At 49.4% G+C, this 20916-nt stretch overlaps 1 protein-coding gene across 1 annotated transcript in view; it reads left to right on the top strand.

The window, feature by feature from the left end:
• ELFN1 (extracellular leucine rich repeat and fibronectin type III domain containing 1) overlaps nucleotides 1-20916 on the top strand; it is a 101580-nt gene that overhangs the window by 15221 nt on the left and 65443 nt on the right. The window contains exon 2 of the mRNA XM_039732648.1: nucleotides 3774-3886. The gene's annotated coding sequence lies outside the window, so the exon portion shown is untranslated. The remainder of the gene's footprint in view (nucleotides 1-3773; nucleotides 3887-20916) is intronic.

Here is a 20916-nt window from a genome sequence, read left to right as displayed (position 1 = left end):
GGATGATGTGGCCATGGTTTAGAGAAGTTTGTAAGGGATTTGGTGACAGCTTAGGAAAACTTCCTCCCTCTCCTGTGTGCTAGTGATGACTTTCCACTTTTTTTCTCTGCCATTGTAATGAAAGTCCAAGTGCCACACAACTGCAGAGATCCTGACATTGGAGCAGCCAGCATGCACCATTTCTCTGGAAAAAAGGATCCATCCAAATGGTTCCTTTATGTCATGCTCTAATTTTGCTGCTGTTGGTTTATTTTTGTTTTTGGCTTCTTTTATTCACGGTATTCTTAAAACTTCCCTTTCAGGGCTTAACAGCTTAACCATTTCAAAATCATGCCAAGCGGAAATGTAGCATACGATTTTCTCACTAAACATTGTGCTGATCGCTCAAATGTATTCTGGATTTGTGGAAAAGCTGCAAAAAACTGGGATGAAAGAGAGTGAGAATTAGCACTCAAATGAAGAGCCAGGTCTTTGCATGATTGGGAAAGGTCTCTGGAAGCAAACAGAGTGCTCCTGGTTGCCTTCTCGCTCTGCAGCATCCCACACTGGCATGGCTCACAGCAGGATTGGTGGGCAGGCAGGTGGTGAAGCACAGGTCTGCAGTCTTTAAACATGGGTCTTAGTCCTGGCTGTTGGTCCCTGGTATCTGAATTATGCCCCAGGCTCTGCTACCAGATTCCTCTCTGGGCTTCGGCAGCTCCTTCAGTCTCTTGGGCCTCCCTCTCTTCTTCACAGGAAAGGGATTATAGTGCCAAAAATAGCCTATTTTCCTAGGTGGGCCTCTTTGTGACTCTCCTCTGTGAAATACGTCTTTCTCCCTGTTCCTCCAAGTGAAATACAAAGGAGATGTGATTCACCACCAGTGCTGATGTGCCAAGGCAGCAGCAAAGCTGCTGGTGTGCAAAGGAAGCTTTGTACCTGCACATGTGCCCTTCTGACACACAGATCCCCTGCCTGGGCTGGTGGCTTCCTGCTCTGCTTGTCCTACTGAGTAGCTGGAGGATTCAGGGCAGAAATGGCCCTGCTCCTGGTGCTGATGGAGCTCCTCTGATGGGGGAAAATGCCACTTTTAGGAGGTGAGGTGGGTGTTGTGTGATCATACCCTGTCCTGTCCTGTGAGAACTGATTTGGGATGGGTCTGTTGTGAGTTTTGTTTGGCTTTTGCTCCTGCAAGGAGCTGCATTTTCCCAATGAGGAGGAGGGCAAGGTACACATTTGGAAATGCAGACTTTCTCTTGGAACTAAATTATCACCATCTAATGACTGCTGTGGCTGCTGCTGAGCAAACCTGGGCTCCTGGGATGATCACAGGGGTGCAGACTGGCACAGGACAAGTCAGGTTGGTGTTGCAGAGCTGGGAGGCTTGCTTTAGTCCTGCCTTTCAAACACAAGGGTAACAGAGTTATTTTTTTTACATTTCTGGTTATTTATGGTTGCTCACATTAGAAGATCTTTGAGGGTCCTCACTACTTGCAGAAAATGCCTGTGGGACCTTGAGCTGTGGAGCTGGGCTGTGGACCACAGCTTACAGATGCTCTGAGCTGGAATTTGCTCTTTCATTACAGCTCTCAGGCTTGTGAGGTGGAATGAGGGACAGCTGATGAATATTAGTAGCTTTAAAATTAATATTGCTCTTTAGAACATTTAATCTTTCATTAACAGTGAATACAATACACGCTGGGGTGCCTGCAGACCAAGAAACACTCAGGTTCCTGCAGTGTTACAGCTTGGGCAGCTGTGAGTTCTGTGAGCAGGGATTTTCCAAATCAGCAGAGGATGTGAGGAAGGGCTCAGTTTGATTTCCAGAAGTCTCATCTGTGTAAATCCTGGACAAGGGACAGGCAAGACCCTATGCCCTGCTGTGTGTCTTTGAACAGTTCCACATCCCTGCTTACATCACAGACCAAGAGCTGAACGTGGCCCCTGATTTATTTATAATATTCCTGGGAGAAGGAGGGGTACGTGGAGGTCTCTAGAAGCAGAGGTGAAAAGCATGGCCTAGGTACAACAACAGTGAGGGTGCAGATTGTGGACATGAAGTGAGACAATCAGTGAGAAACCAACCACAGTTTGAAAAACCTCGGGATGCAGGAGAAAGGAGTAGAGGGATTCCTCAATTTGTCTCCTTGCCTCTCCCAAGTAAATCCTTTCTGGCTGATGTGGTTGGCATATGCAGAGCATCTTGGCTTGGTGCTTCAGTGGATGGTCTCCAGCTGGGGTGACAGCTCAGAGCTGGGAGTAGGGAAGCATTAGGGAGCCCAGGGGGCAAAATGTCTTGCCATGATCTTCAAAGAACAGGAAGGAAGAGCATTTTTTCTGTTATTGTTCATATTACAGGAAATTTCCCCACTCTCTTTTCAGTTAATAACCACTGGGGCAAGAGGCTTTCCTAGCTCGTAGGGGAGCAAATCTGAATAAACCAGTAACAGTCATGTTGTTGAAGAGTTGCTCCTCTTGAGTTGTTTTTCCACTGTTTGGATAAACAAGACAATAAGAAGAGCTGCTGAGATAGTTGGCAGAGAAATGGATCCCCCAGGAGATTGGGGCAATGTTGTTTATTCATGGGAGCTGCCTGTGCATGAGGGGTCAGTCCTGCAGTTCTGTAGAGAGAAGGGAAACAAACATTCTCTGTTCTAGCACTGGGTTCATTGCTAGGAGGTATGCCAGGGATCATTAGTGCCACAGCCACCATGATCTTTTGCTCAGATTAGCTTTCTCTTTTTAAGGCAAAAAAAAAAAAGAATAATGGCAGGTTCCTGTTATATCAGATATGGACAAAGTTAATAGCAGTATCACAGAGATTGAGGTCTGCAAGATTAAAATGTGAGAGGGAGGAGAAATGATAGCTTTGGCCCTGCTTGCTGTTACAGCAGCATGTGAATAAATGACTCTATGCAGATAAGCAGGGCAAAAATAAAAGGGATGCTTAGGACGAGACGGCAAAAAAAAAGGGAACTAATCAGCAGATTCAACCACTGTAATAATGCAGTAAACATGGAAAATTACATTATATTAGCTCCTCTGCTTCCCCTTGTAGACACTAGCCACAAAGTCATCAATAGGTGATTCCCTGTGAAGGTGCAGTGCAGCAGAATCTGGAGCTCTCTGCTCCTGGGGGAAGGCCTGAGTGATGCTGAAGGGGAAAGTTGACTTTTGAACTGCCTGAGGAAGAAGTGGCTCAAGTGGAGCTGTGGAAAAGCTCACAGCTCACCGAGTTAAAAACCTGCTCCCAGGAAAAGGGTGGTCGGTGTGTTTGTCCTCAGTGCTCAGGCAGCTGTAGGGTTTGTGCTGAGCCACAGCTTAATTGCAGTCCTGGGATGTTCCCCTGATGCGGGAGAAATTGGTCTGCTGCAGATTTTTTTTATATATCTATATATTTCTTTTTTAACTAGTGAACTGATTTCCATTTTGTTCGATTTCTCACAAAGAATGACAAGTAGCCACTGCAGCTTTTCCCTGCGTTCAAGCAAAACCAGCATGTAACATTATTTGCAAATTAGCTTCATCCCTCTGGCTCCCAGTTAAAGCAGGAACTGCTTGGTCCAGAGTTGCTCCCAAAATATCCATTTAAACCATGTAATGATTCTGACTCTCTCATGCATAGTAGATGAAAGACGATCCACGATTTATTTTTGAAGCTTTGAACCCCAAACATGGTCAATCATAGAAAAAAAGATTAAAAAAGGAGGAAGTCATGATAATGCAAAGCTGGGAGAAAAGCAGCCCTACACTTCACAGTAAAATCCGTTTTCTTTGCACTTTTTTATTAACAGCTTCAACTATGATCAGTGCATAAATCTACCTGCAACACAGGATGTTGGAAAATTACCGAGAGACAGCAACGTCCTCCCTGCTGCTTGGTGAGAAAAGAAGGATGCACCTTCAGGTAGGGGCTGGAAAATTGTTTCATCCTCTGTTCTCTATTTGTGTTGCACTAAGCTTGCTCATTGCATTGATTAGAGGGGGGAATAAGGTGTTTGCAAGAAGGAAACTTCAGAAGGGATTCTCTAAACGTTTCAAACCACAGAGAAGTGTCTGCCTGGGACCTGCTCTGCACCCAAGCAGTGCAAAGCTCTTCAGGCTCTGCTGGGGGTTAATGGTGGCATTTTGTCCTGCGTTTGCTGTTGTTCTTTCCCTACCCCTGTGGAGGTTTTTGATCCTCCTTCTTAGTGAGAACCAGATCAGCTCTGCTCTGGGTGCCCCTGCAGCATTGGGAAGCAGAGCACGGGCCCTGCAATTCCCTGCTCCCAGTTCAGGGAGGATCAGCTCTCCCCTCTGGGTTCTCCTGCAGTGTTGGGAAGCAGAGCACGGGCCCTGCCATTCCCTGCTCCTGATTCTTGGAGGGTCTGTTCCTCTCTGGGCTCTCCTGCAGTGTTGGGAAGCAGAGCACACTCTCTGCCATTCCCTGCTCCCGGATCACGTTGAGCCGCGCATCCGAAATTGCCGCTTCCCCGTCCCTTCGAAGGGATCACATGGAGGGCTGAGCAGGATGAAGCTGCGTTGGCTGCTGCTGCTCAGCAGCCTTTTTGGAGCAGGAGCAAAGCTAAGCACTCCTCCTGGGTTTTCTTAATCCAGCCTCAATCCATGCACTTCAAACAGGAGCCTTGTTTTAGGGCTGTGCTGAGCACTCGAGTCTCCCAGAAAGCTGCTCTCGTGCCTGGAAGGGCCAGCCAGCAGCCAAAAAGCTGGTTTTACTCTCTTTTGAAGAGGATGGAAATTGCTCCCCATGAGCAGGGGAGTTTGGAGGGGAGTTGTGGTTCCCAGGACAAGAAAAGGGAGGGTTGGTGACTTTCTGAATGTGGATTTTTCTGACAGTTGTCTGACGCTTTGGGCTCAACATGGACAAGCCACTGTCCCTGAAATCCAGCATAGCAACTGGATTATAGCTGTCACATCCATCTCCCTAGGGAGAAAAAAGGGTTTTTCTCCCTAGGGAGGACAACAAAGGCCAGTTTAAGACATGCCAGCCTTCTCCAGCATGCTTTCCTAAATGTATGTTTTGTAGCAAACGACAACCTAAGGGCTACTTAAACCTTGGCAACTGGTCAGCACTGTGATGTAGCAGGTTTCTCATTTATCTAGGTGGGTTGGTTGCTTGTTTTGCCACCTGTGCAAGTGGTTTGAGGAAATAGTGGGAATTAGCTCATCTGACATCTCAGTTTATAGATGCCTGTCCAGTGGGAGTCGTTGTTTCTGGTAAAGCTCTTGCCTTCATCGTGTCCATCACTTCTGTTTGCATTTCCCTTATCACCACGTTTGCTCCCTGCAGTGACCTCTGGGGACTTGAAGTGGACAAATTGCTGTTGCTGGGGCTGGCTTTCACCTGGGGCCTCTTAGAAGGTGGCAGTGTTGTGAGCATTGGGGTCCCCAGCATGTGACATGGGCTCCGGAGGAAGCCTGTGGTGGGACCTGATGTCCAGGCATTCCTGTTGGAGTGTGTCTGTGCTGGTGGATAAATGGGGTGGAGTGAGATGTGCTGGGGTCAGAAAGGAGCTGCAGATTTCAGGACTTGAGTAGGTCTTTGTTGCACTGATGTGTTTCATGGATGTGCTGGCCAGCACCAAGGCTTCCTCATCTGAGGGAATTACTGGCAGTCTTAGAGAGGCAGCTTAGGTTGAGTTGTGTCTGCTGAGTGGTGCTGGGTCCTGTCTGGATGTGGATTAGTTAAACAGATAGTTCTGTACGTATTTTCCAAAGGTGAGGAGACACAATAGAGGATGGCTGTTAGAAGGGGGTGAGTGAGAACTGCCCTCCTGCTGCAGTGTCACCTTTATGCTGAACGTTCAGATGGATTTCCAGACTTCTGCCACCTCTGCCTTGGCTGTGGTGCCCCATCAGCACTTTGCACCACATTGATCTCTCCCTAGTTTTTCCTTTAGCCTCCTCCTGCATGACACACGCTGCACAAGGGCCTGACACCACGTGCCAGGAGACACCATGAAGGTGGGGTTTGCTCCCTGCAACCTACTGCTCCCACCCTGCATTTCTTGGGAGAACTCTGGCATCCTGTCAGGCCATGGGGGAGATGTTTTTTACCCCTTCCCACATGCATGCATGCCTTCCTCCCTGCAGGGAAACCCGAGCTGGCACAGGACAATGTTGGATGATGCTGCACATTCAATATGAGGATGCTCCTCTAAAGCAGGATGAAGGCTGAGAGTAACGCCTTTTAATGTTCCTTCTCATAATTATCCTCTTAATTACTCAATGAAATGCCCAATAAAACAAATCACTATAATTTCTATTTTATTCCCTGCCTTTTGTGGGTTATTTAAGAGTGCAGGATACATTAAGGAGGCACTTTCTCATGAGGGAATGCTTTCCAGAAGACGATACTTGCTAAATGGTTTTATGTCCCTATCCTGTGTGTTTCATCCTCATTTTCCATGCCAGTTTGCTAATTACCAGAGGCACTGGGAAGCACTGCCTCCCTTGCTGCCGATCTCTGCTGTGATGAAGTCACAGCTCTGAGTTTGTGACATCCCCATGGCAACGGCCCGTGATGTCACTAGCGGGGATTACAACTTTGCAAAGCATCCAGGCACAGGCAGCCGGGCTGGAACTCTCGGGCTCTCACATGTCTTTAAATAGCAAGAACTTAAACGCAGGGAAGTCTTTAAGAAGGCTTTAGATTTCCCTTTTTTTACCCTGAAGGAAGCGAGGCTGTTGATTCCAGGGCTGCCACCAGCAGTCCTGTCCCCTTGTCCTGCAGCAAGCCCGGCTCCCTTGTGCATATGTGGGGTTTGCTTGGGGGAGCTCAGCCCTGCAGTGAGCCTGGTGCAGGATTCTGTGGCCAAGGGCTGATGTGTTGGGCATCTCCCCAATGTCCTGGGGGCTGCAGGTGTCCCCAGCCCCATGCAACTCCCTCTTGCTCTGTACTTCTTGCTGATAAAGTGAACATAAAGCAAACCTGGGCACCATTGATCCCCACAGCCCACGTTTCACTCCCTCTAAACTGCTGGCTCCACTGGCTTTCTTCTGTGCTTTTTGTCTAGTACTCCTAGTATTTGCATAATGAGACATTGTTCATGCACAGGCAGTGAGGGAGGAAGATTCATGTGTGCTTCTCTAGCAACAGGAAAATCATGTAATAACCACACTTTATTTTGTACCTGGGGAGGAAATCCAGTTTCCACGGCTGGTGCCACAAACGGTGCAGGGTGTGTGAACACACAGCCCCAAAACTTACACAGAGCAGCCACCTGGCTGATATTTATGTACCTTATTTAAACAGCAGAAGCAAATCAACCAGATGGAAGAGTCAATCTCTTTATTTTAGCTTTTCTAAGGTAGGAATAAAAATGATATTTCAAAGGCCAACGTGTCTCAGCTGAGCGGTGGTGGGGAAAAGCCGGTGCCGCAGAACATACTGTCCTGTCTCCTGCTTCCTCAGATCATAACTTCTAAGCTGGATTCAATAGAAATAAATGTTCAGTAGTTCCAGTGGTGGCCTTTGGAAATGGAGCTAATGGAACAAGACAAAAAAATAGTTACAACATTTTGACAAGCGCTTAAATGTTTAATGCTATGCACGGCGCAGCCCAGCCGTGGGGAGGTGGTGGGTGCACCTGCAGGGAGCTGTGCCCCTCGTTAGCACGACAACGAGTCCTCCCACAGACACAGGAAATTAAGCAGATGCTGTTTGAGCTGTGTGGTAGTAAACAGGCCGAGGGCAGCTGTGGCTTTGGCAGCCCTGCACCGTGCAGCAGGTGAAGGGCTCGGTGGCCACACGCTGGAGCTCCCCGGAGGGAGAGGAGGGTGGCCAGTTCTTGGAGAAAAGCGGTGGAGGAGAATGCACAACATTACCCTGAGCTGAGACAGGGGAGATGAAGAGGCTGCAGTGATTAAATTGGATCTACTGAAATCCTTCCAAAGCAGGCTTAGGAATTAAGAGCCATCAATGTCACATTGAGGGTCACTCGCTGCAGGACACCTCCGGCCTCCCCCCGTGCCTCTGTTTAGCCCCATCTGAGCCTGAGGAAACTCATCCTTTGTTTCAGAGCCCAGTTGGACATTCCCCTGTGCCACAGAACAGTGAATCTCAGCGAGGAGGGCCTCTAAGAATCCAATTTGTCTGGAGAGGAAGGATTAGACTGTGCATGGCCAGATTTGCTCTGAATTCAGGTGTCATCAGGGATTTAATAACAGGGGAAGGTGGTGGAGACAAAAAGCATTGAACAGGCTGGGCTGACAGGGATCTGCTGGCTGGTCCCCTGGCAGCAGCAGTGAAGAAGAGAGCCCAGGAGGTGTCAGCTGGTGTCCCCTGTGTGTCAGGGATGAGGTGTTTTGCTCCCTGAAACGATTCTTACCATGCTTGTGGGACTCGACTGAAGCCACCGTGCTGTGCTGCAGGCTGGTCATGCCTGCCTGTCCCTGGGGCTGGATCCAGCTCACCACAGTCTCACCAGAGCAGTCCCAGCCTGGAGCAACACTCCAGCAGCACGGCAGTGCCCAGCAGCCTGCCCACACCAGCTGCACCTCAGTCTGGGATCATACCCCCAACGCCAGCATGGGAATATTGGTGGGACCAGCCAGAGCCAGGATGGAGCCCATGAAACTGGCAGGCATTCCTTGCCTGGGAGTGAGCTTCCAGAGTGGCTCAGATGCTTTGGTCATGCTGACCTGCACTAGACCAGGACTCCAATCCATCTGCTGCCACCGGTGGTGACACATTTACACACATCCCCATCAGTTCTGTGAAGCAGAGCCACCTCTCCCAGCCTCATGCAGGCACAGGGCAGAGCCCCAGAGGGACTGTCCTGCTTGACAAACCTCTGTCTGATCTGGCACTCCCACTGAAGGGTTTTTTTTAGTGCTCCTCCTCTGCCTTTCTCCTTATTTTCCACAGCTGGAACGACGGGTCACAGCAGGGAGATTTTCACACATCATTAGAGCCAAGTGTCCAATTCCACAGAGCCGTCAACCCCAATCAGAGCGATTTAAAAGGCAGTGCTTCCTTTAATCATCCGCGGACGCTCAGATCTGTTAGTGTGAACTGAGTGCTCCCATAGGCACGGGAGAAGCAGGGGGATGGAGAAGGGGGAAATGAGGCTGAGATGAGACTTGTGGCGTTCAAAGGCAGCGGCTCCTCACATGTAGATCAGCCCCAGGGCAGACCTGGAGGGTGAGGTCCTTCCTCCCTGTCTGTCTCCTCTGGTTTGGATGGGTGATTGAGGTGGCCAAGGGTCCGTGTGTGCATGAACAGAGCTGCTGCCTGCAGCTGAGACCTGAGCCAGGGGTGATGTATCAGAACTCTCCTAAGCAGGAGAGAGCCTCAGCACCAGCATTTCTGACTCACGAGGTGGAAGAATCCTGTTGTGTGAGGCACTGAGCTCTGGAGGTGTCCTGGGGACCTGCGGGCACTGTGTCAACCTGCGGCTCCACGAATCCCCACGGAACAAACGAGTAACCCAAAATCTCAGAGCTCTGCTTCACCTCTGGCTGCTCCAGCCAGCATCCCTGACCCTGGGCCAGTTTAAAAATGTGTGCTGGGCTCCGTGAAGTGATGCAGCTCCGTGTGTGTGCCAGCAGCAGGAGGCACACGGGCACAGAGTGCCTCCTTTCCAAACGACACCTGGAGCCCGCAGAGCCGTGCCAGGGCACGCTGCATTTCCCTGAGTGCAGCCACACGACCTTCTCCTGGCCTTCTCACAGTCCTGCCACAGCCCCGTGCAATGCAGATCGCACGTGGATACGGGAAGGACAAACACATGAGAAACATCACGGAGTTAGCAACACACCTGACTGCAGGAAGATGAATGTCCTTCCCAAACGCTCCGGCATGCGCAGAGTCACTTTCCACAGTCTCCCTGTCTCAGAGCTTTCAGTGCTCATGATTTGTCCAAGGGCAACTTTGCAAAATGTCAACATTTTTATCAAAATTCCCTGTGACAGGCTTCAAGTTTTAATTAATGGAACTTGGGGGTGTATGTTTGTTGGTTTTAGTGAAATTAGTTTTTGGGTTTTTTTCCTAAGAAAGTAAATGTTTTTCCAAGGAAAAAATGACAGCCCCTGTTTTTTTGCTACTCTGCCTTGTCTTTCTGGGTAATCTGCTTTCTAAGCCAACCTGTGAGCCTCTCCAGCAGGAAGCTCAGCAGCTTGGTGGTCCTGTGTCACAGGTTCATCTGAGAGAGTAGCACTGCTACGAGGCAGCATGTACACACCACTGGCCAGATCCACACGTGCCAAGACACCTACTGCCCTGAAAACACAACCAGCTGATGCTGTAGATAAAACCAGCGACTTGCAGACTGGGTTCTGCCTTAAAATCCCCGAGACCAGCAGCAACACAGGCAAAGGCTAGGAGAAATTTTGCCATTAGCCTGTGAAAACCCAAAAAATTTCTGCTAAAGAAGCAATCAGGTTGGTGTTTGTTCTGCCCTTGCTGCTGCAAATTGATTGAATTGATAGGAGTGAAGGCAGTGGTGTAAGAGAGAGTCAGAGCAGCCTTCTGGACTTTGATTTGATCTCTGCCTTTCATGGTCTTCCCTTTTGTACTTGCTCATCACTTTTAAAAGCAAATCTTTGATGAGAGGTGGCAAAATCTCACTTAGGCAGAGCTTTTTTGGCAACAAACATTTGACTTTTGGAGCTGCCCTCATCTGTTGGGTAAACATGAAATGATCATCTTTGACTGGAACTGATCCTCTAGAGCCATGTCATTCCACTGGGGAGAGGTATTTGCACCGATTTTCAATGTGGATTATTTCTGTAACTGACTGTAATAGTTTCTTTGGCAGTATTAGGGCTTATTATGTCAGGATTTATTTCGGCGTGAGGTGATTCAACATGCTGTAGTCCTGTAACTTCCCTTTGCTTGCTGAAATCCAGGAGCCCATCTCCTGCTCCCACCACAGACACAGTGGGGCAACCTCTGTGCAGCTGGCCCTGTCTCCCAAGGTCAGCTTTCCCCCAGCTGCCTCGTAAATGCTGAAGGAGCAAGTTAAGAGAAGAAATTCTCTGTGAAGGACAGGTGAAAACGCACCTAGGTGAAACATCTATACAGAAAAGCCTCCTAGAAAGAAGAGGAGAGGGCAGCAGGGAAGGGATTGCAGCTTCACAGGAGCAGTGCAGGCTCTGGGAGCTCCCCAGCATTAGCAGAGGGGTTAGCTGCAGGAAACACAATTGAGGATTAAATGTGGATTATGCTGCAGCGATCCTGAAACATCAGCAGTGCTGAGGCAACTGACAAAGGACTTTATTTCCTAAGGAGAAGAACTGCTGGGCCCACAGCAGATGTAGATAAAACTCTTCAGGAGCTGCTGGTGATGAAGTGGTGAGGCAGTGAGGCAAGGCAGCATGTTTTGGTATCTGGTACCTCTTGGAGAATTTGGCAATGCAAACTGGTGGATCTGCTCCCCAAAGCCCCATGTAATATGGGATTTTGGGCATCACTTCACCATCAGACACTGCCCAGGCTCCACCAAGTATCAGAAGAAAAGGTTCTTATAAACCCCTCCAGTGCTGTTCAGTAGAAATGAATGGGTAAGAGTGGCTGCTGTTCTCTCTGTCAGCATCATTAAAATCATTCAGGACCTTGGGTTTATGGTGCACCTGTCTTGCTGGGATTGGGAAAGGATTGGGCTCATTATTTTTGGTCTCCCTTCAGCCAAAACAAAGGCTTATGTGTAGGAACTCCTCTGGGCTGTGCAGTCAGCCAGGCTTGGGGCTTCCTTGGATCCCAGCTGAACACCTCAGGGCAAACATCAGCTCAGTGGAACTCTGAGATGTAGAGATGGAGACATGGATGATTGGGATGGACGGACTAGGTCATGTTGAGGTGGCAGAAGCCAGGAAATTGGGACCTCACTTGCCTGCAAACACTGCCTTGCTCAACAAATGACATTGAGCAGCATTGACCTTCTCAAGCTGGAGTTTGGATCATGCTCTGCTTGGGAAAAAGTAGGCACTTTCAGCCTGCTGAGCTGGCCCCTCTGTCTCCCTTCACAGGGAGACCCAGCAGGGGTGTGTGCAGGAGGAGGGATGCACCCTGAGCAAGGCAGTGCTTACACCTTGTCTGCAGCCACAGGGCATTTGTAGGTCCCCTGGCATGACCTCGGATCTGGGAGGAGCAAGCTGTCTGTCTGTCCATCCTCTCCCACCACACGAGCTGGAGTTAGCCACAGCTCCTTTTGGCAGCCCGATTCCCTGCTCCAGCAAGTGCCGGGCTAATGGGGAGGCGGCCGCAAGAGGAACACTCTGTTCAGCAGCTGCACATTCCATTAATTTAATGAGGATTTTTTTTTTTTTACAAGGCAGATGGTAAAATAGCTATTTTCTGTTGTCTAATAAATACCATCAGCAAGGCAGAAAATGTGCAATCTCGCCAAGTCCTTTCTGATTCCTCGCCCTCCTGTACCGACGTGCTTCCCCGTCCTCTGCTGGCAGCTGGTGGGGCTGGGAGGTGGGATGGGAGGGAGAGGTGGGACACCAAAGGCAAGTCCAAAATTGCTGGTGGGACCTGCAGATTGAGTTAGCAGCTCTCCCTGATTGGGCAGAGCCTCGGTGTCCTGCTGGGAGAGCTGTGCTCTGGCAGCCTCCGCTGATCCAATTCTCACTTCATCTGATTGCAGTAATAACAACTCACACAAATTTCCTGCCTCAACCTGAAATCTTCCAGCTCTGCAATGCAAATAATATAATGTGTGATGAGGAGCCCAATGACGGGGATAATAATAATAATAGTGATGAAGCCTTTATTCAATGAATGAGTGAATCAAGCAAGCAAAAATAAATGGTATTCAGGGCTTGGAAATCAATAGGAAGAGAAATCAGGAGGAAATGCAGGGGGACTTGCATCCCTGGGGGAGAGCTGTCCTTAGGAATGGCGTGAAGGAGAGATGAGCAGAGCCCTCTGATCTGGGCACTCCTTGTCTGCCCGTGCTGCTCCTGGGCTCGCTCCTCTCCTGTGGCTGTATTGCTCTGCTGAGCTCACTGCTGTGCCTGGTCCCAGCCTCCCTTGATCCCTTTGGCCCCCTTGATTTACAGCTCTCCTGGGCTCTCTGAATGTGTCTAGGCAGCTGGCAGGCTACAGACCTGACCTGGGGTTGGGTAATAACTTGTCTTTTGTCCCATGCCCAGGAGGTTGGCCATAAAAAAGCTCCAGACATCAATTTTCCTCTCCACCGGGGTGGAATTGCAAAATGATGAGTTGGTCTTTGCCCTCATTTATCTCTTTTTTCCTTTCTCCTCCTCTTTTTATCTTTTTCTATTCTTCCAACTCTACTGTTCATTGCTGTCTTCTTCAACCCCTTTCCACTATCTCCTCCATCATTTACCAGCCTGCCTCCCCTCTTCACATCACTGCTTCTCTCCCCCCCTTTTCCCTTCTTCTGCCTCATTTTTTTCTGTGTGTTTCCTTCCCATCTCAAAACTTTCATGATTTTTCTTGCTGTGCATAGCATTTTGATATCTATACCTGTAATAGCTTGCTAATACAGTAATTCCACAAGAGACCCTTTAAAAACCCAAAGCCTTGGCAGGTAGTAAAACTCACCTTTTAACTTGGCTTCCTCTTTATCAGGGATTCATTTCAGACAGGATTTCTCTGTGCACAGCTCTGCCACTCTCTGTTAGTAAAAAAAAAAAAAAAAAAAGAAAGAAAAAAAAAGGATTAATTCCTGTAACAGGTGAATATGTTTCACAGCTCTGGTGAGCAGGATCTATTCTCCACTTCCTGCAGGTACATGGGGGATTTAATAATCTAACATGGTGCTTCTCTTTGTCCAGTGTGTGTTTAAACTGTGCTTTACCTGTACCTGTGCAGAGACCTCCTGGGGAATGCACCAGTGGAGCATTCCCATGAAACCTTGGCATTATCCAAGGGATTTTTCCACTTTCTGGAGAGAGGCCATGTAGCAATTCTGAGGAATCCTGCTCTCTCAGGTGCTACTGGCATGGGTTGAGGTTACTGAATGCTCTGTCCCAGCACCACCAGTGCCAATCCCTGCCCTGAACCCACCTGTTGAGGTCCCCATGGCTCCTGCCTGTATCTCCAAGCAGTGCTCAGGTGAGGGGCTGGCACAGCTCCAGCCTGGCAAACACCAGTGCCAATCCCTGCCCTGAACCCACCTGTTGAGGTCCCCATGGCTCCTGCCTGTATCTCCAAGCAGTGCTCAGGTGAGGGGCTGGCACAGCTCCAGCCTGGCAATGCCCCTTCTCCAACCTCTGGAAATACAATCTTCCAAAAGCCTATAGGAAAAGGACAAGCTTCTCCTGCCCTTTTTTTCTCCAGCCTCTTTTGATGGGGTCTGCATTGTGTATTGTATTTGTATTGTGTTTAAGTCTATGCAAATATGTTAGTGGATAAAATATGCAGAAGGCAAACCTGGGAAATTTAATCTGACTTGCAAATGTGCAAATTTCACTTGGTAAATTGAAACCAGGCTTTTACTCCTTTTGGCCTAACGCCTCCAGCAGGACCTGCCCCAGGGCAGTAGGGAAATATCTGTGCCCTGACATCCTCTCCATCTCCACTGTTATGTGGGCTTGGGGGTAATGAAGAAACCAGGATATTCTCCTGTATTGTAAATATTGCAGCAGGGCTGACCTCCCTTGGGCTCCCCAGTGTCATCCAGTTCCCTGCTGGTCCCTGAGTGTGGGTGGAAGGGGCAGCCTTGGGTTTCTCTGCAGTGGTGGCTGAGGCGGTGGCGTCTTGGTGGGGACATTGAGAGTGATGGGAACAGGCAGTGAGCAGCCCCTGGAGCTGGCAGAGGCAGTGAGAGCTGCCTGCCAGCTCCTGCTTTGGGACTGCCAACCCTCTCCCAGGGTGGGGAGCCCAAATTTCATCATCTCCAGTGGGTTCCTGAGCAATGGGGCAGGAGATGGCACTGAGCAGGGAGATGTGACTTGCAAATCTTCCTGTCAGGCTGTTTTCTGGACAGCACAAATCTGGAATAATTCCCCTGACCAGGCTGCCAGCTTTATACACAAGAGATGAGGTAGGAGATAATACAGCATGTCTTGTGCCAGATATTCAAGAATTTCTAAGTACATTGCAAACAGGGAGCTACAGGGCAGCATTGCTCTTTCCATTTCACACGCAGGAAGGCCCTTGAAAATGGTGAAGTTTCCTGCCAAGTCACCCCAGAGACCATAATCTCTCTTTTATATTTACAAAACTTTGGAACAACGGCTCTCTGTGCTTCTCTGACAAGACAGGAGAAAGTATTCATCTTTTCTAAGATAAAAGAACCTGATCTGACAGAGGTTCCACTCTGGACTAGTCAAACATGGTATTTTTCAATAGCAAAAGCTGGATAGCTCCAACCAAAATGGGATTTTCAGCAAGCAAGGGGACCAGAGTTTGGGGAGCGGGCTTGCAGGTAGAAAGACAGAGACCAAAAAATTGTGGTGAGTCACATTTCCTTGATAACAGAGTTGTGAGATGCCCTTCTTGCACTGCTGAGCAGAGCAGTGGTTGCCATCTGCTCCTCCTTCCTCATCTTACTGACCTCACAAAAGAGTTGAGAGGGGCCCAGGAGCCCTGCTGGGAGGCACAAGTGCTGGGGGGAGCTGACCCAAGGAAGTCTGTGGCTTTCTTGATCTGGTTGGATGTGAGCTGCTGGTTCCCTTCACCAGCACTGTCAGACCAACCTTCCAGGGCATCCAGAGACTCCTCATCCTGCCAGACAGCAGGACCCAGGCTGGGAAGGCAGCATGAAATAACCACAGCTGCTTGGACAGGGCTTACAGAGGTGACAGAGCCAAACCCTCCCCAGGAGCAGCAGGCAGGCTCACACGGGCAGAGGGCACACAGGCAGCTTGGGAGGCTCAGGCTGGGCACTGGGAAGGAGATGTGCCCTGAGAGTGTGGCACAGCTCCACAACAGATGGCCAGAAAAGGCCCTGACATCTCCATCCTTGGAGGTCTCCAGGGCTCAGCCACACCAAGCCGTGGCTGGTCCAGCACTGAAGATAATCTTGGAGATAACTCACAGGAGAGCTCCCTCCTGCATCCAAAGGACAGCAGACTGTCACCTGCATGCCTGCAAGAGACTTGCCACCCCAAACTGCTGTGTACTTTGTGCTGAGAGAAGAGGCAGGCTTGAAATGTCACCTCATTAGCGCTGATAGGTGAGATTTGTTACAGGAAAGGAGAGCTATCAGTCTTCTGGCTCCTGAGGGGACTCTCTCAGGTGCTACTGGCATGGGTTGAGGTTACTGAATGCTCTGTCCCAGCACCACCAGTGCCAATCCCTGCCCTGAACCCACCTGTTGAGGTCCCCATGGCTCCTGCCTGTATCTCCAAGCAGTGCTCAGGTGAGGGGCTGGCACAGCTCCAGCCTGGCAAAGCCCCTTCTCCAACCTCTGGGAAGAGAATCTTCCAAAAGCCTATAGGAAAAGGACAAGCTTCTCCTGCCCTTTTTCTCTCCAGCCTCTTTTGATGGGGTCTGCATTGTGTATTGTATTTGTATTGTGTTTAAGTCTATGCAAATATGTTAGTGGATAAAATATGCAGAAGGCAAACCTGGGAAATTTAATCGGACTTGCAAATGTGCAAATTTCACTTGGTAAATTGAAACCAGGCTTTTACTCCTTTTGGCCCAACGCCTCCAGCAGGACCTGCCCCAGGGCAGTAGGGAAATATCTGTGCCCTGACATCCTCTCCATCTCCACTGTTATGTGGGCTTGGGGGTAATGAAGAAACCAGGATATTCTCCTGTATTGTAAATATTGCAGCAGGGCTGACCTCCCTTGGGCTCCCCAGTGTCATCCAGTTCCCTGCTGGTCCCTGAGTGTGGGTGGAAGGGGCAGCCTTGGGTTTCTCTGCAGTGGTGGCTGAGGCGGTGGCGTCTTGGTGGGGACATTGAGAGTGATGGGAACAGGCAGTGAGCAGCCCCTGGAGCTGGCAGAGGCAGTGAGAACTGCCTGCCAGCTCCTGCTTTGGGACTGCCAACCCTCTCCCAGGGTGGGGAGCCCAAATTTCATCATCTCCAGTGGGTTCCTGAGCAATGGGGCAGGAGATGGCACTGAGCAGGGAGATGTGACTTGCAAATCTTCCTGTCAGGCTGTTTTCTGGACAGCACAAATCTGGAATAATTCCCCTGACCAGGCTGCCAGCTTTATACACAAGAGATGAGGTAGGAGATAATACAGCATGTCTTGTGCCAGATATTCAAGAATTTCTAAGTACATTGCAAACAGGGAGCTACAGGGCAGCATTGCTCTTTCCATTTCACACGCAGGAAGGCCCTTGAAAATGGTGAAGTTTCCTGCCAAGTCACCCCAGAGACCATAATCTCTCTTTTATATTTACAAAACTTTGGAACAACGGCTCTCTGTGCTTCTCTGACAAGACAGGAGAAAGTATTCATCTTTTCTAAGATAAAAGAACCTGATCTGACAGAGGTTCCACTCTGGACTAGTCAAACATGGTATTTTTCAATAGCAAAAGCTGGCTAGTTCCAACCAAAATGGGATTTTCAGCAAGCAAGGTGACCAGAGTTTGGGGAGAGGGCTTGCAGGTAGAAAGACAGATACCAAAAAATTGTGGTGAGTCACATTTCCTTGATAACAGAGTTGTGAGATGCCCTTCTTGCACTGCTGAGCAGAGCAGTGGTTGCCATCTGCTCCTCCTTCCTCATCTTACTGACCTCACAAAAGAGTTGAGAGGGGCCCAGGAGCCCTGCTGGGAGGCACAAGTGCTGGGGGGAGCTGACCCAAGGAAGTCTGTGGCTTTCTTGATCTGGTTGGATGTGAGCTGCTGGTTCCCTTCACCAGCACTGTCAGACCAACCTTCCAGGGCATCCAGAGACTCCTCATCCTGCCAGACAGCAGGACCCAGGCTGGGAAGGCAGCATGAAATAACCACAGCTGCTTGGACAGGGCTTACAGAGGTGACAGAGCCAAACCCTCCCCAGGAGCAGCAGGCAGGCTCACACGGGCAGAGGGCACACAGGCAGCTTGGGAGGCTCAGGCTGGGCACTGGGAAGGAGATGTGCCCTGAGAGTGTGGCACAGCTCCACAACAGATGGCCAGAAAAGGCCCTGACATCTCCATCCTTGGAGGTCTCCAGGGCTCAGCCACACCAAGCCGTGGCTGGTCCAGCACTGAAGATAATCTTGGAGATAACTCACAGGAGAGCTCCCTCCTGCATCCAAAGGACAGCAGACTGTCACCTGCATGCCTGCAAGAGACTTGCCACCCCAAACTGCTGTGTACTTTGTGCTGAGAGAAGAGGCAGGCTTGAAATGTCACCTCATTAGCGCTGATAGGTGAGATTTGTTACAGGAAAGGAGAGCTATCAGTCTTCTGGCTCCTGAGGGGACGAGCTCTTCAGCCAGAATGACTGGGGGATTGTAATGGAGTTAACTGAGATTGCCACCAGGGAGCTCAGGCGCTGGCATTTAGCTGAAGAGGAGAAAACATCTAGATTTCTTCCAAACCCCAAGAAAACAGCATTTTCTCAAAGCAGAAGGAGGGAGCTCCTGCCACGTTGGGTTCCTGCCTGGAGGCTGCATGTTTGGGGCAGTGAGTGTGGTCAGTCGAGGTTCCAGCAGGTGGACCAGCCCTTTCCTTTTGTGGAGGGTGGAGGTTACTCTGGGTCTGCCCAGGAGATCTGATGGGCTGCCATGGAGCCAGGGCTGGCATGCAGCCATCGTTCTTCCCCTCCTCTCCCCCAGGTGTGAAACCTTTCTTCCAAATCAGCCTCTATCATCTTGCCTGCAGTGGGAAGCTGATGGAGAGGAATCCTTTACTGGGGGCAGGGGAGATTTTAGCAAACAGCTCTGAACCTGTGTGTTAAACAGCAGCACCCAAGGGGGGTGGTTTTGCTGCAGCTGCTCCCTCCCTGCTGCAGAGGTGCCCACCTGAGCCCCGACCCAGCCCTGGCCTGGCAGCTGCTCTGCCCTGAGGGTCCCTTCTGCAGGGGCTTTGCTTCATTAACTTCCTGATGAGTTGAGAGTTCAGCGCTGAGTCTTAAGGAATTGGCAATAACGCCAAGCCTTCATACAAGGGTAAAAATAGCCCTAATAATTTAGGCAATTAGTTAATTAGCCTCATTTACTTGAAAGCACAGAGTGGCGTGGGAAGACTTTTCTGCTGGGTTTGTTATGCTTTCCTCATTCACTTTGTTTGCTTTTCCCTTGCCATTTTCTCTGCTCCCTGACATAGATGCAGGGACCCACAGCATTCCACAGCAGTGGAATGCCAGCAGGAAAGTGAATGCCAGCCAGGACAGGATGCAGGGCAGTGCTGCAGGGAAGCAGGACTGCTTCTGGTACCCAGGCTCAGTGGGTAGTTCTTTGTGATAGGGTCTAGTGGTCATGGTCTTTTCCAGCCTTAATGATCCTGTGATTTTCTCCATCCTGTTCCTTCCTCATGCCACCTCTGACCCCTCATTGCAGGTAGAGGCTGTGGCACACTCAGGGTGTCTCACAGCTCCTTGTCAAATACCTACGGACAATACTCCCTGTTCATAGCACTGCTTGCTTGTTCCCAGTTAGAGAATTCCTGTCTGCAATTCCTGACTGGAACTGACTGAGAGGTGAAAGGAGGTGAGATAAAACAGGTGTTTACTGGGGGAACTGAGGTGCTGGAGTAGCACAAGGCTCAGCACTGTGTTGGTCCTCACTGCTCCCCCCCAGCCCCTCTGCAGCACGTGTGACTGATGCCTTAAGTTTTAACTTTCATGTTTCTCAGGTTCTGTGCTGCCTAGGTGTGTAGCTCTGAGCTTCACATTAAGTATTAGTAAGCTCTCTTCACAGGGTAGTTAGAACATACAATCCTTTTCCAGCTTGAGACCAAAGACAACTGTTACAAGCTTCAGGGCCAAAAGTAGAAACAATGAAGAACTGAGGGGAGCAAATGAGAAGGATGGGACTTCATAACCCAAAGCTGTAACTGTACAATTAATCCCAATATGCAAATGGACCAAAACTTATAAAAGTGAGAGACCCCATGACTGGTTGTCCATTTTGTGATCATTTTTGGTGCATCTTGGCTGTAGCCCTGGCTGGGCTCTTGTGCTGCCCAAGGTGGATCCTTTTAAGGCCTTTTAATAAATCCCCGCTTTATTCTTTAGCTCTGTCTATTCTCTGTTCCAGGTTCAGCCTCTCAAGGCATCAGAGCCTCCAGTCCCAGCTGCTCAGAGCCTTTGTCTGTGCCCCCTGCGTGGCTGCACAAGCTCACCTGGTTCTGGAGAGCTGCTGCTCAGGTCCCCTCTGTCCTCCCCTGACTCACACGAGTCCCATTCATTATTGACCCGGGGACCTGAATGAATCCTGTCTTCCTGAATTATTTCTGAAGACATTAGATCTTCTCAAATTGTTCATCTTCCCCAGAAATGACAGCTTGCAGGCACCTGGGAATAAATGGTGCCTTGGAACAATTTCATTGTTTCTATTCCAGGCAACAGGAATTCCTCAGATCTCAACATCAGTCCCCAAACCCTGGCGTGTTAGCATAACCTCCAGACAGCTACGAGCTTCTTGACCCAGAAAAAGGAGAGGATTTATTATGAACCCTGGGAGCCCAGTGTCCTTGCAGCCTGTGTGCCCTAATGGTGTGCAGCATATTATGTGCTCCTCTGGCTGGAATTTTCTTGTCAAAACAGCTCTCTGTTTCTCTCAGCAAATGCCACTTCCACAAAACAGGCTTATGTGTGTGAAATCAAATCAATGTTGATTAATTTTCAGTTCGGAAAAGAGGGGGAAAAAAACCCCCTTAAAAATGTCAAGATGCCTTCTCCTTTCATTCTTGCAAGAAGAGCTTCAATTCTTTATCTCTTAATGACCTTTTGTTTAAAGCCTTTGTGTTTTCTAAGAAGTATTCAGAAAAGGACAAAGCAAAATGAAGTGTTAAATATCTTTTGAAGGAAAATGTGTCCGGTTTCATAAGCTCTTTTTTGTAATTATTATTTAAAGGGAGGCAGGAATCACACTTCTTTTCTCTCTGATTTTTTGCCATTTTGTCCCAA

This window comes from Passer montanus, unplaced genomic scaffold (genome assembly GCF_014805655.1).
Source record: "Passer montanus isolate IOZ18808 unplaced genomic scaffold, ASM1480565v1 scaffold8, whole genome shotgun sequence".
NCBI classification, from domain to species: Eukaryota; Metazoa; Chordata; class Aves; order Passeriformes; family Passeridae; genus Passer; species Passer montanus.
Note: the sequence above shows the minus strand (reverse complement) of the source record. Positions and strands in the feature narration are given on the sequence as shown.